This window comes from Oncorhynchus clarkii, chromosome 5 (assembly GCF_045791955.1).
Source record: "Oncorhynchus clarkii lewisi isolate Uvic-CL-2024 chromosome 5, UVic_Ocla_1.0, whole genome shotgun sequence".
Classification (NCBI taxonomy): domain Eukaryota; kingdom Metazoa; phylum Chordata; class Actinopteri; order Salmoniformes; family Salmonidae; genus Oncorhynchus; species Oncorhynchus clarkii.
In genome coordinates, this window is record NC_092151.1 from 79,483,567 (window position 1) to 79,497,669 (window position 14,103).

Here is a 14,103-nt window from a genome sequence, read left to right on the forward strand (position 1 = left end):
TAAATAGATGGAACTTGTAAATAGATGGAACTAGTAAATAGATGGAACTTGTAAATAGATGGAACTAGTAAATAGATGGAACTTGTAAATAGATGGAACTAGTAAATAGATGGAACTTGTAAATAGATGGAACTTGTAAATAGACTAGTAAATAGATGGAACTTGTAAATAGATGGAACTTGTAAATAGACTAGTAAATAGATGGAACTTGTAAATAGATGGAACTTGTAAATAGACTTGGCAAATAGATGGAACTTGTAAATAGACTTGGCAAATAGATGGAACTCGTAAATAGACTTGGCAAATAGATGGAACTCGTAAATAGACTTGGCAAATAGATGGAACTTGTAAATAGACTTGTAAATAGATGGAACTTGTAAATAGACTTGGCAAATAGATGGAACTTGTAAATAGATGGAACTTGTAAATAGATGGAACTTGTAAATAGACTTATAAATAGATGGAACTTGTAAATAGACTTATAAATAGATGGAACTTGTAAATAGATGGAACTTGTAAATAGACTTATAAATAGATGGAACTTGTAAATAGACTTGGCAAATAGATGGAACTTGTAAATAGATGGAACTTGTAAATATATATAACTTGTTAATAGACTAGTAAATAGATGGAACTAGTAAATAGACTTGTAAATAGATGGAACTTGTAAATAGATGGAACTTGTAAATAGACTTATAAATAGATGGAACTTGTAAATAGACTTGTAAATAGATGGAACTTGTAAATAGACTTGGCAAATAGATGGAACTTGAAAATAGACTATTAAATAGATGGAACTTGAAAATAGACTATTAAATCGATGGAATGTTATGTCTGGTATTAGTTGGATTAACCGAGTGTGGACACTCCTAGCTTTCACAATGTCTGGCTGGATAGTGGATAGAATATTTGTGCAGGAATTACCAACACCCACAAATGCAAACACACACATTCTCCAATGTATATTAACAGGCTAAGCAGCCAACAATCGTGAGTCACGCCACGTCATAATCCTGGGTAACCTAACAACGATGAGGGCGGTTGATTAATTGGTCAGGCTAGTCGTTGGAATGATTAATTAGTTAGTGGCTGACATAACAAGTACAAACTATGTTATGTGGCAGTCTGTCCTGGTCTGGCCCTCTCCGTGCTGTGGTAGATTGGTATATGTCTCGAAACAGGAGGTCGAGGAAGGCCTGGGCAGTGTTGGAAATGTGGCAATGGGTAGAGATCTGTAACTAGACACTTTCAGATCCAGACCTGCTGATTGGGGATTATTTGTTGCACCTAGCTACAACAATATTATTATATCATCCTACACTGTGTACAGATGATGAGCATAGTATACAGTTGAAGTCAGAAGTTTACATACACTTAGGTTGGAGTAATGAAATCTCATTTTTCAACCACTCCGAAAATTTCTTGTTAACAAACTATAGTTTTGGCAAGTCGGTTAGGACATCTACTTTGTGCAAGTCATTTTTCCAATAATTGTTTACAGACAGATTATTTCACTTATAATTCACTTACATACAGTGGGGCAAAAAAGTATTTAGTCAGCCACCAATTGTGCAAGTTCTCCCACTTAAAAATAAGAGAGAGGCCTGTAATTTTCATCATAGGTACACTTCAACTATGACAGACAAAGTGAGAAAAAAAATCCAGAAAATAACATTGTAGGATTTTTAATGAATTTATTTGCAAATGATAGTGGAAAATAAGTATTTGGTCAATAACAAAAGTTTATCTCAATACTTTGTTATATACCCTTTGTTGGCAATGACAGAGGTCAAACGTTTTCTGTAAGTCTTCACAAGGTTTTCACCTTGTTGCTGGTATTTTGGCCCATTCCTCCATGCAGATCTCCTCTAGAGCAGTGATGATTTGGGGCTGTTGCTGGGCAACACGGACTTTCAACTCCCTCCAAAGATTTTCTATGGGGTTGAGATCTGGAGACTGGCTAGGCTACTCCAGGACCTTGAAATGCTTCTTACGAAGCCACTCCTTCGTTGCCCGGGCGGTGTGTTTGGGATCATTGTCATGCTGAAAGACCCAGCCACGTTTCATCTTCAATGCCCTTGCTGATGGAAGGAGGTTTTCACTCAAAATCTCACGATACATGGCCCCATTCATTCTTTCCTTTACAGAGATCAGTCGTCCTGGTCCCTTTGCAGAAAAACAGCCCCAAAGCATGATGTTTCCACCCCCATGCTTCACAGTAGGTATTGTGTTCTTTGGATGCAACTCAGCATTCTTTGTCCTCCAAACACGACGAGTTGAGTTTTTACCAAAAAGTTATATTTTGGTTTCATCTGACCATATGACATTCTCCCAATCTTCTTCTGGATCATCCAAATGCTCTCTAGCAAACTTCAGACGGGCCTGGACATGTACTGGCTTAAGCAGGGGGACACGTCTGGCACTGCAGGATTTGAGTCCCTGGCGGCGTAGTGTGTTACTGATGGTAGGCTTTGTTACTTTGGTCCCAGCTCTCTGCAGGTCATTCACTAGGTCTGTCCGTGTGGTTCTGGGATTTTTGCTCACCGTTCTTGTGATCATTTTGACCCCACGGGGTGAGATCTTGCGTGGAGCCCCAGATCGACGGAGATTATCAGTGGTCTTGTATGTCTTCCATTTCCTAATAATTGCACCCACAGTTGATTTCTTCAAACCAAGCTGCTTACCTATTGTAGATTCAGTCTTCACTGCCTGGTGCAGGTCTACAATTGTGTTTCTGGTGTCCTTTGACAGCTCTTTGGTCTTGGCCATAGTGGAGTTTGAAGTGTGACTGTTTGAGGTTGTGGACAGGTGTCTTTTATACTGATAACAAGTTCAAACAGGTGCCATTAATACAGGTAATGAGTGGAGGACAGAGTAGCCTCTGAAAGAAGAAGTTACAGGTCTGTGAGAGCCAGAAATCTTGCTTGTTTGTAGGTGACCAAATACTTATTTTCCACCATAATTTGCAAATCAATTCATTAAAAATCCTACAATGTGATTTTCTGGACTTTTTTTTCTCATTCTGTTTCTCACAGTTGAAGTGTACCTATGATGAGTGGGACTCTTTTTAAGTGGGAGAACTTGCACAATTGGTGGCTGACTAAATACTTTTTTTGCCCCACTGTACACTAAGTTGACTGTGCCTTTAAACAGCTTGGAAAATTCCAGAAATGTATGTCATGGCTTCAAAAGCTTCTGACAGGCTAATTGACATCATTTGAGTCAATTGGAGGTGTACCTGTAGATGTACAGTGGGGAGAACAAGTATTTGATACTCTGCCGATTTTGCAGGTTTTCCTACTTACAAAGCATGTAGAGGTCTGTAATTGTTATCATAGGTACATTTCAACTGTGAGAGATGGAATCTAAAACAAAAATGCAGAAAATCACATTGTATGATTTTTAAGTAATTAATTTGCATTTTATTGCATGACATAAGTATTTGATCACCTACCAATCATTAAGAATTCCGGCTCTCACAGACCTGTTAGTTTTTCTTTAAGAATCCCTCCTGTTCTCCACTCATTACCTGTATTAACTGCACCTGTTTGAACTCGTTACCTGTATAAAAGACACCTGCCCACACACTCAAACAGACTCCAACCTCTCCACAATGGCCAAGAATAGAGAGCTGTGTAAGGACATCAGGAATAAAATTGTAGACCTGCACAAGGCTGGGATGGGCTACAGGACAATAGGCAAAAAGCTTGGTGAGAAGGCAACAACTGTTGGCGCAATTATTAGAAAATGGAAGAAGTTCAAGATGACGGTCAATCACCCTCGGTCTGGGGCTCCATTCAAGATCTCACCTCGTGGGGCATTGATGATCATGAGGAAAGTAAGGGATCAGCCCAGAACTACACAGCAGGACCTGGTCAGTGACCTGAAGAGAGCTGGGACCACAGTCTCAAAGAAAACCATTAGTAACACATTACGCCGTCATGGATTAAAATCCTGCAGCGCACGCAAGGTCCCCCTGCTCAAACCAGCGCATGTCCAGGCCCGTCTGAAGTTTGCCAATGACCATCTGGATGATCCAGAGGAGGAATGGGAGAAGGTCATGTGGTCTGATGAGACAAAAATAGAGCTTTTTGGTCTTAACTCCACTCACCGTGTTTGGAGGAAGGAGAAGGATGAGTACAACCCCAAGAACACCATCCCAAACGTGAAGCATGGAGGTGGAAACATCATTCTTTGGGGATGCTTTTCTGCAAAGGGGACAGGACGACTGCACCGTATTGAGGGGAGGATGGATGGGGCCATGTATCGCGAGATTAATTACTTAAAAATAATACAATGATATTTTATGGATTTTTGTTTTAGATTCTGTCTCTCACAGTTGAAGTGTACCTATGATAAAAATTACAGACCTCTACATGCTTTGTAAGTAGGAAAACCTGCAAAATCAGCAATGTATCAAATACTTATTCTCCCCACTGTATTTCAGCCTACCTTTAACTCAGTGCCTCTTTACATGACATCATGGGAAAATCAAAAGAAATCAGCCACCACTTCAGAAAAAAATTCTGTCTATTTCATCCTTGGGAGCAATTTCCAAATGCCTAAAGGTACCACGTTCATCTGTACAAGCAATAGTACGCAAGTATAAACACCATGGGACCACGTAGCCGTCATACCGGTCAGGAAGGAGACGCGTTCTGTCTCCTAGAGATGAACGTACTTTGGTGCGAAAAGTGAAAATCAATCCCAGACAACAGCAAAGGACCTTGTGAAGATGCTGGAGGAAACAGGTACAAAATTATCTATATCCACAGTAAAACGAGTCCTATATCGACATAACCTGAAAGGCCGCTCAGCAAGGAAGAAGCCACTGCTCCAAAACCGCAATAAAAAAGTCAGACTACGGTTTGCAACTGCATATGGGGACAAAGATCGTACTTTTTGGAGAAATGTCCTCTGGTCTGATGAAACAAAAATAGAACTGTTTGGCCATAATGACCATCGTTATGTTTGGAGGAAAAAGGGGGATGCTTACAAGCCGAAGAACACCATCCCAACCGTGAAGCGCGGTGGTGGCAGCATCATGTTGTGGGGGTGCTTTGCTGCAGGAGGGCCTGGTGCACTTCACAAAATAGATGTCATCATGAGGGAGGAAATTATGTGGATATATTGAAGTAACGTCTCAAGACATCAGTCAGGAAGTTAAAGCTTGGACGCAAATGGGTCTTCAAAATGGACAATGACCCCAAGCATACTTCCAAAGTTGTGGCAAAATGGCTTAAGGACAACAAAGTCAAGGTATTGGAGTGGCCATCACAAAGCCCTGACCTCAATCCCATAGAAAATGTGTGGGCAGAACAGAAAAAGTGTGAATGGGCCACAATTCACCTAACTTATTGTGGGAAGCTTGTGGAAGGCTTCCCGAAACGTTTGACCCAAGTTAAACGTACTGTACATCCGGCTCCGACAGAGATGGCCACCTCGCTTCGCATTCTTAGGAAACTATGCAGTATTTTTTTTTTTGTATGTATTATTTCTTACACTGTTATCCCAAGAAATCTTAAGTCTTAATACATACAGCCAGGAGGAACTATTGGATGGAAGAGCAACGTCAACTTACCTATATTACGACCAGGAAGACTTTCCCGAAGTGGATCCTCTGTTTGGTCCACCACCCAGGACAATGGATCGGATCCCAGCAGGCAACCCAAACAACGGCGCCACAGAAGGGGCAGATGGAGCGGTCTTCTGGTCAGGCTCCGTAGACGGGCACATCGCGCACCGCTCCCGAGCATACTACTCACCAACGTCCAGTCTCTTGACAACAAGGTAGAAATCCGAGCAAGGGTTGCCTTCCAGAGAGACATCAGAGATTGGAACATTCTCTGTTTCACGGAAACATGTCTCACCCTGAATATGTTATCAGAGTCGGTACAGCCACCAAGTTTCTTCACACATTGCGCCGACAGAAACAAACATCTCTCTGGTAAGAAGAAGGGCGGTGGTGTACGCCTTATGATTAACGGGTTGTGGTGTGATCATAACAACATACAGGAACTCAAATCCTTTTGTTCACCTGACCTAGAATTCCTTACAATCAAATACCGAGACACCTTGATGGCCCTGAAAGATCTTCATTGCACTTTATGTATACTGGAATCCACATATCCTGAGGCTGCATTTATTGTAGCTTTTAACAAGGCTAATCTGAAAACAAGGCTCCCCAAATTTTATTAGCATATCGAATGCGCGACCCGGGCTGAAAAAATTCTGGATCATTGTTACTCTAACTTCCGTGACGCATACAAAGCCCTGCCTCGCCCTCCTTTTGGAAAATCTGACAACGACTCCATGTTGTTGCTCCCAGCCTATAGACAGAAACTAAAACAGGAAACGCACGTGCTCAGGTCTGTTCAAAACTGGTCCGACCAATCTTCCACGCTTCAAGATTGCTTCGATCACGTGGACTGGGATATGTTCCCGGATAGCGTTGAACAACAACATTGATGTATACGCTGATTCTGTGAGCGAGTTTATTAGCAAGTGATGTGATGTTGTACCCACGGCGACAATTAAAATCTTCCCCAACCAGAAACCGTGGATTGATGGCAGCATTTGCGCAAAACTAAAAATGCAAACCATTGCTTTTAATCATGGCAAGGCGACAGGAAACATGACCGAATACAAACAGTATAGCTTTTCCCTCCGCAAGGCAATCAAACAAGCTAAGCGTCAGTATAGAGACAAAGTAGAGTCGCAATTCAACAGCTCAGACACGAGAGGTATGTGGCAGGGTCTACATTCAATCACGGACTACAAAAAGAAAACCAGCCCCGTCGCGGACCCCGTGTGTTTTGGTGTGTTTACGGACATATTCAATCAATCCTTATCCCAGTCTGCTGTTCCCACATGCCTCGAGAGGGCCAACATTGAAGTGCTTTGAGAGACTAGTCAAGGATCATATCACCTTCACCCTACCTGACACCCTAGACCCACTCTAATTTGCTTACCACCCCAATAGGTCCACAGACAACGCAATCGCAATCACTGCACACTGCTCTAACCCATCTGGACAAGAGGAATACCTATGTAAGAATGCTGTTCATCGACTACAGCTCAGCATTCAACACCATAGTACCCTCCAAACTCGTCATTAAGCTTGAGACCCTGGGTCTCGACCCCGCCCTGTGCAACTGGGTCCTGGACTTTCTGACGGGCCGCCCCCAGGTGGTGAGGGTAGGAAACAACACCTGCATCCCGCTGATCCTCAACACTGGGGCCCCACAAGGGTGCGTTCACAGCCCTCTCCTGTACTCCCTGTTCACCCATGACTGCGTGGCCATGCACGCCTCCAACTCAATCATCGAGTTTGCAGACGACACTACAGTCGTGGGCGTGATAACCAACAATGACGAGACTGCCTACAGTGAGGAGGTGAGGGTCCTCGGAGTGTGGTGTCAGGAAAATAACCTCACACTCAACGTCAACAAAACAAAGGAGATGATCGTGGACTTCAGGAAACAGCAGAGGGAGCACCCCCCTATCCACATCGACGGGACAGTTGCGGAGAAGGTGGAAAGTTTTAAGTTCCTCGGCGTACACATCACAGACAAACTGAAATGATCCCCCCACACAGTGTGGTGAAGAAGGCGCAACAGCGCCTCTTCAACCTCAGGAGGCTGAAGAAATTAGGCTTGTCACTAAAAACACAAACGTTTATAGATGCACAATCGAGAGCATACTGTCGGGCTGTATCACCGCCTGGTACGGCAACTGCTCTATGTCTCTATGGGGGTACCACAGGGTTCAATTCTCGGGCCGACTCATTTCTCTGTATATATCAATTATGTCTCAGCCTCCAGTATTTATGCTGCAGTAGTTTATGTGTCGGGGGTCTAAGGTCAGTCTGTTATATCTGGAGTACTTCTCCTGTCTTATCCGGTGTCCTGTGTGAATTTAAGTATGATCTCTCTAATTCTCTCTTTCTCTCTTTCTTTTTCTCTCTCGGAGGACCTGAGCCCTAGGACCATGCCTCAGGACTACCTGGCATGATGACTACTTGCTGTGCCCAGTCCACCTGGCCATGCTGCTGCTCCAGTTTCAACTGTTCTGCCTGCGGCTATGGAACCCTGACCTGTTCACCGGACATGCTACCTGTCCCAGACCTGCTGTTTTCAACTCTCTAGAGACAGCAGGAGCGGTAGAGATACTCTTAATGATCGGCTATGAAAAGCCAACTGACATTTACTCCTGAGGTGCTGACTTGCTGCACCCTCGACAACCACTGTGATTATTATTATTTGACCCTGCTGGTCATCTATGAACATTTGAACATCTTGGCCATGTTCTGTTATAATCTCCACCCGGCACAGCCAGAAGAGGACTGGTCACCCCTCATAGCCTGGTTCCTCTCTAGGTTTCTTCCTAGGGAGTTTTTCCTAGCCACCGTGCTTCTACACCTGCATTGTTTGCTGTTTGGGGTTTTAGGCTGGGTTTCTGTACAGCACTTTGAGATATCAGCTGAAGTAAGAAGGGCTATATAAATAAATTTGATATCTCAAGGCCATCCATCTGTTAAACATCCATCACTAACATTGAGTTGCTGCTGCCAACTTACTGACTCAAATCTCTAGCCACTTTAATAATTACAAATTAGATGTAATAAATGTATCACTAGTCACTTTAAACAATACCACTTTGTATAATGTTTACATACCCTACATTACTCATCTCATATGTATATACTGTACTGTATACCATCTACTGCATCTTGCCTATGCCGTTCGGCCATTGCGTATAAGTTAGTTGTTGTGAAATTGTTAGATGACTTGTTAGATATTACTGCATGGTCGGGACAAAAAGCACAAGCATTTCGCTACACTCGCATTAACATCTGCTAACCATGTGTATGTGACCAATAAAATGTAACTTGATTTGAAACTATTTAAATGCAATGCTACCAAATACTGATTGAGTGTATGTAAACTTCTGACCCACTGGGAATGTGATGAAAGAAATAAAAGTTGAAATAAATCATTCTCTCTACTATTATTCTGCCATTTCCCATTCTTAAAATAAAGTGGTGATCCTAACTGACATAAGACACAGAATTTTTACTAGGATTAAAATGTCAGGAATTGTGAAAAACTGAGTTTAAATGTATTTGGCTAAAGTGTATGTAATCTTCCGACTTCAACTGTACTACAACTGTACTCATCTATACATACCATACTATACTCATCTATACATACTATACGCATCATAGATACTATAATATACTCATCTATACATACCATACTATACTCAATGCATACTATACGCATCATATTTACTATAATATGCTCATCATAGTACAGTGAACCTGTAGAATATGTATAGATGATGAGTATATTATAGTATATATGATGCGTAGGGTATAGGATGCATATATGAGTATAGTATGTATAGATGAGTATATTATAGTATATATGATGTGTATAGTATATTATGTATAGATGAGTATAGTGTAGTATGTATAGATGATTTTTTTTTACTTTATGAGGATGTCAGACTGATGACAAACGCAATAAAGAGCAAGTTTCCACATTCTACACATTGTTATTCTATAATCTGTTTGGGTGCTTAGGTGTTATGAGTCTCTCTTCTACAGAAAGTGAGTTTATAAGTATCTGCACCTCTCTATGTGCTCTCTTCCCTCCTCTGATGACTTCTGTTTATCCAGAAACGCCTGCCTGGCTCTACTCTGCTCTGTCTGCCCCACACAATGGCAACCAGCTTTGTGTGGTCGTTCTCTATGTTAATACAGTTCTCTTTGTGTGGTTCTCTGTGCTGATAGCTCTGGGGTTTAATCCGGAACCCGTTTCTTCTCAGGGGAACATCACCCGTAGCGTATAGCGGTGGGATTAGTGGCCAGGGTCGCTGTAACAGCGTCTAATCTACAGTGCGCCTGTTCTTCTCCTACCCTCCAGCTCTCTACGCATCTCAATGGAGAACACAATGACAGAGCTGAGACATCCCTCTCTGCATATCCATGGTACTATAACACAAGACAATGACTGAGAGGTTTGAGTGGCATGTGGCTTGTCATGTAGGCCTATTCCCATAACATAAATCAGTGTTTGTCTTTCTGTGTAGGCCTTTACATGTGTTGGAGAGCTGCTATATCAAGCACTGTGAGAAAAAGAAAGAAAGAGTGAGAGAGTGTGTTTAAGAGAGAGCGAGATCATATAAAATAGACTAGGTTTAATTTACCTATCCAAACAATTCCCGAATGGATGGATTTAGCACACACACACACACAAACACACACACGCGATGCTGGTCAGCCTACATAGTGTTAAGAGCTGTAGATAGGCCTGAGTAATGAGTGTAGATACACATCATATCAAGCAGAGGGTGTTACCAGTTCCTCATTGTCCGGTCTGGAGTGTGAAGTCATTAGCTCTGCTGGTCCGCTACTGCGTAGCAACCTAGCGGTGCCAAAAGCCCTGGTCTGCCCTAGAAAGCCTATCTAAATTATGATTGCCAGAACAGCCACAAAATAGTTTTTAGACGACCGGACGTTTTGGGCTTTAAAATGTGTTTATTATGATCAAGTTCAATCCCCACAGGGAATTATTTTAAAGTTCCCTACAAATCGAGATATTTAATTAAATAGTAATTCATTCGGACTACTTCTGTACATTTGTCATCACACAGGACCACTTTCAGACAGACCAACCACAGGTAGGCACGCTACAAGGAGGCTCTTGCAGGCAGGATGAAAACGACTACGTCGACCATGATCCTTTGCTAGTTACGGCCACTTTCACCATGATCCTTAACAATTTTGTGGTTCCATTCAGCAATATGACACACTTCATGCATCAATGGGAGTTTACCATTGGAATACATGGATGACATCTGCACTGTCACAATTTACTGGTTTGAATGTTTGTGTGTATTACCAGTTACCTCTAAAGCAAGGTTTACCCGGTCACTCAAAACATTACACACCTGGGTTACGTCGTAAGAAAACACATTGTTTTGGACTAAATTGTCCCTGTATCCATTCCTGACTGACTCAGTGGTTAAAGGGCAGAAGTTTGTCACTTCCCTGAACCATGTCAGTTCTTCCTGTGATGGGGGTTAGGGGCTGTGTGTGCGCAGGTTGGCTCAGAGGTTACTAAGGAGAGTGCTGCAGACTGTTACAGGCTCACTATACTAGAGGGGCAATGGAAAAGCTTGTCAGGGTGAGAGAGAGCAACACCCAGACAGAGGAATAGAGTGAGACTGGGAGATGAGATGAAACAGGAAAATTATAGAAATAACTGTTGGAAGGAAAGAAGATGAAGACACATTTGAAAATCAAAACACAGAGAGAAAGGTAAAGGATGGAGAGAGATAAGGGTAAAGTGAGGGATGGAGAGGGAGAAGGGTAAAGTGAGGGATGGAGAGGGAGAAGGGTAAAGTGAGGGATGGAGAAGGAGAAGGGTAAAGTGAGGGATGGAGAGGGAGAAGGGTAAAGTGAGGGATGGAGAGGGAGAAGGGTAAAGTGAGGGATGGAGAGAGAGAAGGGTAAAGTGAGGGATGGAGAGAGAGAAGGGTAAAGTGAGGGATGGAGAGGGAGAAGGGTAAAGTGAGGGATGGAGAGAGATAAGGGTAAAGTGAGGGATGGAGAGGGAGAAGGGTAAAGTGAGGGATGGAGAGGGAGAAGGGTAAAGTGAGGGATGGAGAGAGAGAAGGGTAAAGTGAGGGATGGAGAGAGAGAAGGGTAAAGTGAGGAATGGAGAGACAGAAGGGTAAAGTGAGGGATGGAGAGACAGAAGGGTAAAGTGAGGGATGGAGAGAGAAGGGTAAAGTGAGGGATGGAGAGAGAGAAGGGTAAAGTGAGGGATGGAGAGGGAGAAGGGTAAAGTGAGGGATGGAGAGGGAGAAGGGTAAAGTGAGGGATGGAGAGAGATAAGGGTAAAGTGAGGGATGGAGAGGGAGAAGGGTAAAGTGAGGGATGGAGAGGGAGAAGGGTAAAGTGAGGGATGGAGAGAGAGAAGGGTAAAGTGAGGGATGGAGAGAGAGAAGGGTAAAGTGAGGGATGGAGAGACAGAAGGGTAAAGTGAGGGATGGAGAGACAGAAGGGTAAAGTGAGGGATGGAGAGAGAAGGGTAAAGTGAGGGATGGAGAGAGAGAAGGGTAAAGTGAGGGATGGAGAGGGAGAAGGGTAAAGTGAGGGATGGAGAGGGAGAAGGGTAAAGTGAGGGATGGAGAGAGAGAAGGGTAAAGTGAGGGATGGAGAGAGAGAAGGGTAAAGTGAGGGATGGAGAGACAGAAGGGTAAAGTGAGGGATGGAGAGACAGAAGGGTAAAGTGAGGGATGGAGAGAGAGAAGGGTAAAGTGAGGGATGGAGAGGGAGAAGGGTAAAGTGAGGGATGGAGAGGGAGAAGGGTAAAGTGAGGGATGGAGAGAGAGAAGGGTAAAGTGAGGGATGGAGAGAGAGAAGGGTAAAGCAAGGGAGATAGAGAAGGAGAATAGAGAAGAGACTATCAATATATGAGAGAGGTGGGGACGGAGGGGTAGAGAGCTCTTTTCGACACCCCTGCTGCAGCTGGCTCCTCTAGTCACGCCATTCTGCCTGGGTTCACTGAGAAACCCACTGCACCTGTTCTGTGGTTTACCCAAGGAGGGGCCCAGTATACACACACGTAGGCGCACACACACAGCACACACATGCGCACACATACATACAGACGCACACTCACTACACAGGCCAAATTACATTGGCCCTCGGGGAGGGAGTTACCAGAGAAAGAGAGGGATGGAGGGGAGGGGTTGTTGATCAGATGGTGTGAGGAGGGTACATCTAGAACTAAACTCGAAACTTCTCTGACCTCCAGTACAGTATCTGTCATGCATGGTGGGAATGTTACACACAGCAGAATGTTTTACGGAAAGATTCATAGAATATTAATACATTTTCTTAAATCGGGCAATTAAAAAACAATTAAAGCAAATGCAAATACAAATGTATTTTATTTAGTTTTATTTATTCAGAAGAGCCCAATTGAGACCAGTGTCTCATTTGTAATAGTGCCCTGAGGACAGATAAACCATCAACACAACAACAAAAATATAAAAACTACAAGACAGCTATAAATACATTACATCAGGTTATTGCAACACGTTATAATAGTCACTTGAAACAATTGTACACTTCAGTAAACTAATTTAACAAAAGAGTTTTACAACTGTCCTATCAGCACCAGGGAATGCAGGTGCAATTTGTTTTGTAAGGTATTCCATATCTGTGGTGCGTTAAAACTAAAGGCGTATTTACCAAACTTTGTGGAGACAAGCAGGACCTCAAGACTTAACCAACCCTGCGAACGGGTTTGGTATCTCATGTTTTTATATTTCAACAGGGAACTGAGGTATGTTGGAAGCTTTTGTAGCAGAGCTTAATAAACAAGGGAGCAATGAAGTGAAGACTTTATTGAGATTCAGCCGACCTTCTGATACAGGATACAGTGATGAGTATTAAAATTGCCACCTGTAATAAAGTGAAGGGCTCTATGGTATCCAGTGGTTTAAGAGTAGTGGCTGCTGCATTCTGGTAAATTGTTCTTTTTTCATCATCAATCTACACACAATACCCCATAATGACGAAGCAAAAACACAAAAATCACTGCACCTGTACATAGCCCATCTGTAAGTATCCCATCCAACTACCTCATCCCCATACTGTTATTTATTTTGCTCCTTTGCACTCCAGTATCTCTACTTGCACACTCATCTTCTGCACATCTATCACATTTAATTGCTATATTGTAATTATTTCACCATTATGTATTTTTGACTGCATGTTTGTTTATTCTATGTGTAACTCTGTGTTGTTGTTTGTTCGCTTTATCTTGGCCAGGCCGCAGTTGTAAATGAGAACCTGTTCTCAACTAGCCTACCTGGTTAAATAAAGGTGAAATATTTTTTTATTTTTTTAAAAACAGATTTTTAGGTTGTTCTGCAAATTCATTAAAAAAATATATATATATATCACATCTGCATAAGCATTCAGACCATTTACTCAGTACTTTGTTGAAGCACCTTTGGCAGCAATTGCAGTCTTGAGTCTTCTTGGGTATGACACTACAAGCTTGGCATTCCTGTATTTGG